A 7,067-nucleotide genomic window follows, 5' to 3' on the forward strand; every position below is an offset into this window, starting at 1 on the left:
GACAGCGCCATGGGGTGGGCTGCTGGAAGTTGCAGCAGACGGGAGGCTCCAGCTGCAGGCGGTTTCACAGCCCTGGAGGCTGGAAGCCGGGGGTCGGTGCGTTGCTTTCTTCGGGGGCCTCCCTCCCGGGCATACAGACGGCCCTCTTCTCTGGCGACCCTCTTCGCGGGCTCACCCTTCCCTGCTGTCTGTGTCCCAGCACCCTCCTCTCACGAGGGCACCTGTGGCACTGGACTCGGCCCACCCTCGTCACCTCATTTTACCTGAATTACTGCTTTAAAGACCCTATCTCTAAACACAGTCACATTCCGAAGTCCTTGGGCTTAAGATTTTAGCATATAAAAATTTGAGCGGGGGACAGGATTCAGCCTCAAACAGGCATGAAATAGCTCGTGTCTGCCCAGATTTTCGTCGGAAGACCTAGTTAGGTATAACTAGAAAGCCGTGTGAAATATTTGAATGTAGAATAATACGGGGAGATAGCACTCTGCTTTAAAAGCAAATTTAGTACCATTCCAACAAAAGCCAGAGTATATCAGTAATAGAATTATTTCTCCAATTTTCTCCAAAATCTGGCAATTTTCTTGAAGTAAGAAAAGAATATGTTTATTTAACTTATTTGAGAGATTTGAGATTTTGCTTTTGTTGATGTTGATTTTGTTGAAATACCTGACCGAATGGGCAATGCATGTTTTGATTTCATTGTAGGAATCTCTATTATTTCAAGTAATAACGTCCAAAGAGTAATGAATGAGAAGGATATAAACCGATATTCTAAAGACACGTGACTGTTCCAAGAACATGACATGACCTCTTCATTTGGATCGTAGATAGAATTAAAATGCATTAGCCTCTTAAAGAGCGCTTTGTCTCTATTTGAGGAATTTTGAAGAGTAAGAAAAACAGCTAGTATGGAAAAAAGGAAGCTTTTACGTCCTTTGATGTGTAAGGTACTGTGATTCTAGGGGTCTGTGACTATTTCTGTACCAGGGCTGAGAGGCCTATGCAGATATTAGAATTCGTAACTATATGCATGTCACTCAGGTTTATCTTTGTATATGAGAAGGCATGAGAGTCTCAACCCTAAAAAAAACATCTAGTGTAGACATGATATTATCACTTTTTTATAGGTGGAGATATTACAAATCTCAGATGAAATTTTTGATCTCAAAAGTGCAAATTTATGATGCTAAGCGTATTGATTCGCATCAGAAATTCACATCTGAAAATAAGACTATTAAATAATAGTTTGTACTTTTCAGACTCTGCAGAGAAAATAGAAAAAAAAATCTTCTTCAGAAGGGTCTTTTTAATTGACTCCAGATCCATACGTTAATATAACAAAATTAGTCGTGTACCACGACTGCTTTATACTATCCCCCGGTTTGACAAGGTTGGATCACTTGAGGCGCCTAGACTTTGTCATTTTTACCTGGGCTGCCACAAACCCTCATTTTCCTTGTTCCCAGAAATCAGATGCCTGGAGCAGTCAGGGCCACGCCCACCCGTGACCCCGAGGCCCGCAGTCTTCCCTGGGGCCTGCCAGCCCTGAGTCCTACGCCTGGAAACGGGGCGCCGAGCTATGTTTGGAGTGGAGCCCAGTCTTCCCTGCTCCCTCGGGCACGGCCTCCCCCAGACCTGCCGTTCCCATGAGGGGCAGCTTCTTCCGTGGAGGCCTGGTCATGGTTGAGGGATGTCTTCCGAGCATTTTTGTTCAAGCTGCTCCCTTCCCTCTCCTGGGGCGTCCCCACTGTCCTGGTAGGGATGTCCCTGTTTTATGTGACATAGGGCATGGGTCTGGAGGTTGCCAACCATATTAAAGGAAACCGCAGGCCTCGGTATACACGACACAAGCGGCTGCACTGAGATTAACACCTCGATGCGCACTATGTTGTAATCATAGCTTGGGGTGTTTTCGCAGCATCCGTTTTGAGGGGTTCGTGTTCCTCTGAGCTCCTTGTGCCCTCGGTAGACCTGTCTCCGGTATGTTTTTTTCTGCTTCATGGAGGCTAGATTAATTGTGATTCATATTTTGTTGTTTTTCATGTGTTTGCGATTTTATTTTGATCATAGTTTCCATTTGGTTTATGCTTCTGATTTTAATAATCAAAACTTGGATGACTATACACTATTTTCTTCAACCCAAATTTAATAACTTGTCAGATTCTTATGATCACACTTGCAACAAATGTGTTTGAAATTGTGTTAGTATTTGGACTTCTTCACAATTAAGAAAATCTTTCGATTGCCTATGCTGGGTTTATACTTGATAATCCTTTACTCATTCATACTTGTAATCTACACCGTTTAGCCTAAGTTTAAAATATTTTAAAGTAACGCATAATGGTATGTGCAGTCATAACTGCTTTCGGAAACAAATTTTAAATCAGCACAGTAATATCATAGATGACTATCAATTTATAATATTTCCAAGCTATGTTATTTTACATTTGTAAATCGTTCGAGTTAAGTCAGAATGTAAGAACTTACTACGAAATTGTATGAGAGAGAAAATACTTAAAGCGTTTCACATACAAGCGTCTTTAGATAGTAGAGGTTTGGGTGGGTAATAATTGGTAATAATTTGGAGTATTGGCCAACACCAGTGGGGTCTATTTTCATAGCTTTGCATGATGCTTCCTTCAAGGACTGGAAAAAGGGTGTGTTTGTGGATGTCACAGTGACATCTAAAACATAGACATCTCCCTAAGTCTGAGAGACCGAACAGCAAAGCGGTTCATTAACAGCCAGAACCTGAGTGCGAATTGTGGCCTGTAAAGCATTTCCGTGTCTTCTGAGGAAAGGGGATAAGGAGAGTCTCTTCCTCGTGTGGGATCGTGTTGGGGGTCGGAATAAGACGGGGACCCGGCCAGCTCTCAGGGATGCACGTGCTGCTGTAATTCGCCTGCGTGCTCTCCAGCCCCGGGCAGAGACAAACCCGCTTTCTGTTCCTATAGTTTTTTGGGGTTTTTTAAATCTTTTTTTTTAGGCGAGGCAACCCTTGGTTGACCTCACAGATTGCAAGGACCTTGTCTGCTTACAATCCTTTTTTATTTTTTACGCCTACAGCACCTGATCTTCCTAGGCGGTCTCCCATCCAAGTATTAACCACGTCTGACCCTGCTTAGCTTCCGAGATCAAACGGGATTGATCGTGTTCAGGGTGGCGCGGCCGTAGACCTGTCCCTGTAGTTTTGCCTTTGCAAGAATGTCGTATAAACATAGCATTCTGTGCGTGGTCTTTTTTCTCAGTCTTGCTTCTTTCCTTAGCATTTGAAGTGCGTCCATCTCGCTCCCTGTGTCAATAATCCATTCCTTTTCGCACCGAGTCGTAATCCATTGCGTGCGTGTGCCGCAGGCTGTTTGCTCATTTCCAGTTGACGGATATTTGAGTTGTGTCCAGTTTCGGGTGATTTTGAGCAGAGTTGCTATAAATATCTACGTAGAAGTTTTGTAGGTGCACCTCGTTTTTCATTTCTTATTTATTTAATTTTCTTTCTCAGTTACAGTTGACATACCATATTATGTTAGTTTCAGGTGGACAGCACAGCGATCAGACATTTATATAGTTTGCAAAGTGATCCGCCTGGTTAGTCTAGTGCCCGCCCAGCAGCATCCAGAGTTATTGTGACATGATTGACCACATGCCCGTGCTGTACGTCACGTCCCCGTGACTGTGTTGCAACTACAAGTGTGCACGTCTTCATCCCTGCCCCTTTCTCTCCCAGCCCCTAGAACTCCCCTCCCATCTGACAGCCATTAGTTTGTTCTCGGTATCTGTGAGTCTGTGTCTGTTTTGTTTGTTTATTCTGTTTTTGAGATTCCGTATGTAAGTGAGATCAGATGGCATTTGTCTTTGTCTGACTTATTTCACTTAACATAATACCCTCTAGATCCATTCGTGTTGTCACAAAAGGCAAGATTTAGTTCCTTCGTATTGCCGAGTAATATTCTAGTGTATATATGTAGCACACTTCTTTATCCAGTCATCTGCGGACGGGCACTTAGGTTGCTTCCACGCCTTAGCTGTTGTGAATAATGCTGCATGAACATAGGGTGCATAGATCTTTTTGAATTACTGTTTTGGATTTCTTCAGATAAATACCCCGAAGTGGGATTGCTGGGTCATGTGGTAGCTGTTAATGTTTTGAGGAACCTCTGGACTGTTTTCCACAGTGACTGTCCTCACCAGCACTTGGGGTTTGTTGATTTACGATGAGAGCCACTTTGACAGGCGTGAGGTGAGATCTCATTGCGATTTCAATTTGCATATCCCTGATGATTAGTGATGTTGAGTAGTTTATCCAAATTCAAAAATGAAGGGTTTTCTGTTGTTTTATGATGTCTTCTCAAGCAGCTCTTCAGCTCACTGCCCATTGCAGTTGCCATGACAAGCACTGGTGCCTGTTTTCAGGATAAATGAGCTGTCACTGGTGACCATGGTCCTTAAACTGTCGACCCTTATCCTTAGAATCATCCTGCAGTCATTCGTGTGGGTTCTTTTAAAATTCTTCTCTGGGTCAAAGTAAACTCCGGTGTTTTACTCATAGCCAGATATATGTGTTCCTCTAACCACCATTTAAAAATGAATTGATCATAAACATTGAGTAAAAATGCAAGGAAAAAGAAATGCTTTCTAAACAAACGCTGTTTTAAACATGAGGGAGCATCAGTGAACATTTAGACTTCACACAGCAGCAAAAAAAGGCAAATAGAAAAAAATTCAGGAAAAGCTATGGATATGCATTTGAGATGTCTGTGACTCTCTTCTGTGGTTTTACTTTTAAAGTTCTTCTAAAATTTAAATGTTCTCGCCATACTCATTTGTGTATAGATATGAAAAAAGACTATAAATACACATCATTGCGATGACATAGCTAAATTTAAGTAGTGACAAAATATTTCATGGGTGCTCTATTTCTACATTAGGATCGGTTCATTTCAGCACTTGCAATTTAATTCTAATTAAAGGCTTTCAATTTAAATGCTGCACATGGAATCTGTTATCCTCTATCACAGTTCGGGTCATGCCCTGTGATCAATCTCGATGCCAACAGACACCAGGAAGGTGGTGAGGCCCGTGGCTTAACTCCATAACCTTTTTCTAAACTGGTTCTTTGGACACAGAATGTCTGTCTTGGAATTTTTTTTGACACGCGCAGCCCCTGCATTTAGCTTTAATTTTCCCACTTTTGATATTGACGTGGTTATAAAAAGTGCTTCACTTTGTTCCTTAATTCTGTCCTAATACATAACAAAGAGTTATGACGAGAGCAACCTCCGATGGCAGCGCAATGGCTCAGCCGGTGACAGTGCCGACGGGCTCAGGGGACACGCCACACCTGGGCAGACACTCCGTGTACTTCTGCCTCACTGCTGAGGGCCGAGGACCTAACAGTTTTGTTTTCCCAGTTTTTCAATGGAAGCCAGAGGAAGCTAAGCAGGGCCGGGCCTGGTTAGTACTTGGATGGGAGACCACCTAGGAAGACCAGGTGCTGTAGGCGTAAAAAATATTCACATTTTATTTTACTTTTCTTTTTGAGGAGAAGTAATTAAAATAAGCATTGCATGGGCCGACCGTGTGTGAGCAGCCAAAACACGTGCATTGTTGGACCTCGCAGACACCTCTGTCCAGGTGAGGAGAATAAATGTACTAACAGGAGTGTTCTCTGCAGAGAAGAGGAACGGTTAGACTCCAGCGGACCATCCACCTGCCCGTGTTTATCATCCTCCAGGTGGTTGTGAAACCACGAAAGATTTCAGGAGACATGGATGAAGTGGAACAGAACAGGAGCCCGTGGGTGAACCCCGGACGTAACCAATAATGCGGGGGGAGACCACGGAAGGGACATGGGGACGATCAGACAGGATAAGTAAGGTGAAGATGGATGAGGCATCATCAGCTTCAGAAAAGACCCAGTCAGATAAAGACTGAAAAACGTCCTTCAGATTTGTAGCCTGGCCACACTGAAAAATTAACACAAGGTGTTCGTTTGCGTGCGAGAATTTGGGCGGCCCACGTGCGCCGCTCTTTAAAGCTGGGGTTACAGAGGAAGACGAGGTGCTGCCGTCGGGGTAGAGAGGAATTAGGGGTCAGGAAACGGTCTATGTTTACGAACGAGACCTAAAAACACTCATGACTAGGGACGTTCCTGTGACGTTTACTCGGAAGGTGGGCGGAGGCCGCCTTTTATGAACGAGGGCCCCGGACCGCATCTCGATGTCTTCACGTTTATTCCGTCCCCGCGACCCTGCCGGGGGGAAGGTAAACGCCCTTCTGCTGAGACGGGAAACCGAGCGTCGCGGAAGCTACAAATCCCTCTTTTCCTTTTGTTGGCTGTCACCCAGCAGCTCTTCCAGAAAAAAAATTTAAGGTCATGTGAAAAGGCATTGAGTGCAGAGTTGGAACCAGGAGATGACTGGTCTCCACGCGTTTCTTTGTAGCGCGTTACTAGAACGATGTATTTGAGTTTTAAATCTACCTTGCACTGTATTACATGTTTCTCTTCCTTCGTGTCGTCGTTCCAGTTTCGTTTGGGAAATAAATCATTAAAAAATGCTTTTCCTCCTCTTCTAGCCAGATAAACTGAAATGGAGGAGGGAATGGCCGCTGATGTGTGATACTAATATATATTTTGTTCTCGATAATGGATTATGCTGTGAAATTCACAGCTTTATGTGTCGTCAGAATCAAATTACCTTCATTTCATTTATTCACAATGTGTTCGAATTAATTGAAAAACTTGGGCTCCCTCTTGTGACAAAATCAATGATTTTAAATGTGTTTTTTTTGTGTGTGCCAAACAAAATAAGCTATCTATGCCCTTTTAATTGTTTTTAAATAACGTTATATATAAAATTATTTAATCATTTAGTATTATTCTTTTCTCTGAAAATTAATTCTCACAGTTTGTTTTTAAGAGACCAGTTATTGATTTTAATTTCGTGTTTAAAAATGGAAATATTATTTTGAAGCGTTGAATTTCAAAGTCTCGTTAAAACATTGACTTTCAAAAGAAGGAAACGAGGAAGGAACAAATGTGGCTTCTCTTCTTCTGTATGTTCTCC

At 42.9% G+C, this 7,067-nt stretch overlaps 1 pseudogene; it reads right to left on the reverse strand.

The window, feature by feature from the left end:
- Positions 1 to 3,060: 3,060 nt before the first annotated feature.
- On the reverse strand, positions 3,061 to 3,179 carry LOC112472701 (annotated as a pseudogene).
- Positions 3,180 to 7,067: the final 3,888 nt, after the last annotated feature.

This window comes from Pteropus alecto, unplaced genomic scaffold, assembly GCF_000325575.1.
Source record: "Pteropus alecto unplaced genomic scaffold, ASM32557v1 scaffold87, whole genome shotgun sequence".
In the NCBI taxonomy this organism is placed as follows: Eukaryota; Metazoa; Chordata; class Mammalia; order Chiroptera; family Pteropodidae; genus Pteropus; species Pteropus alecto.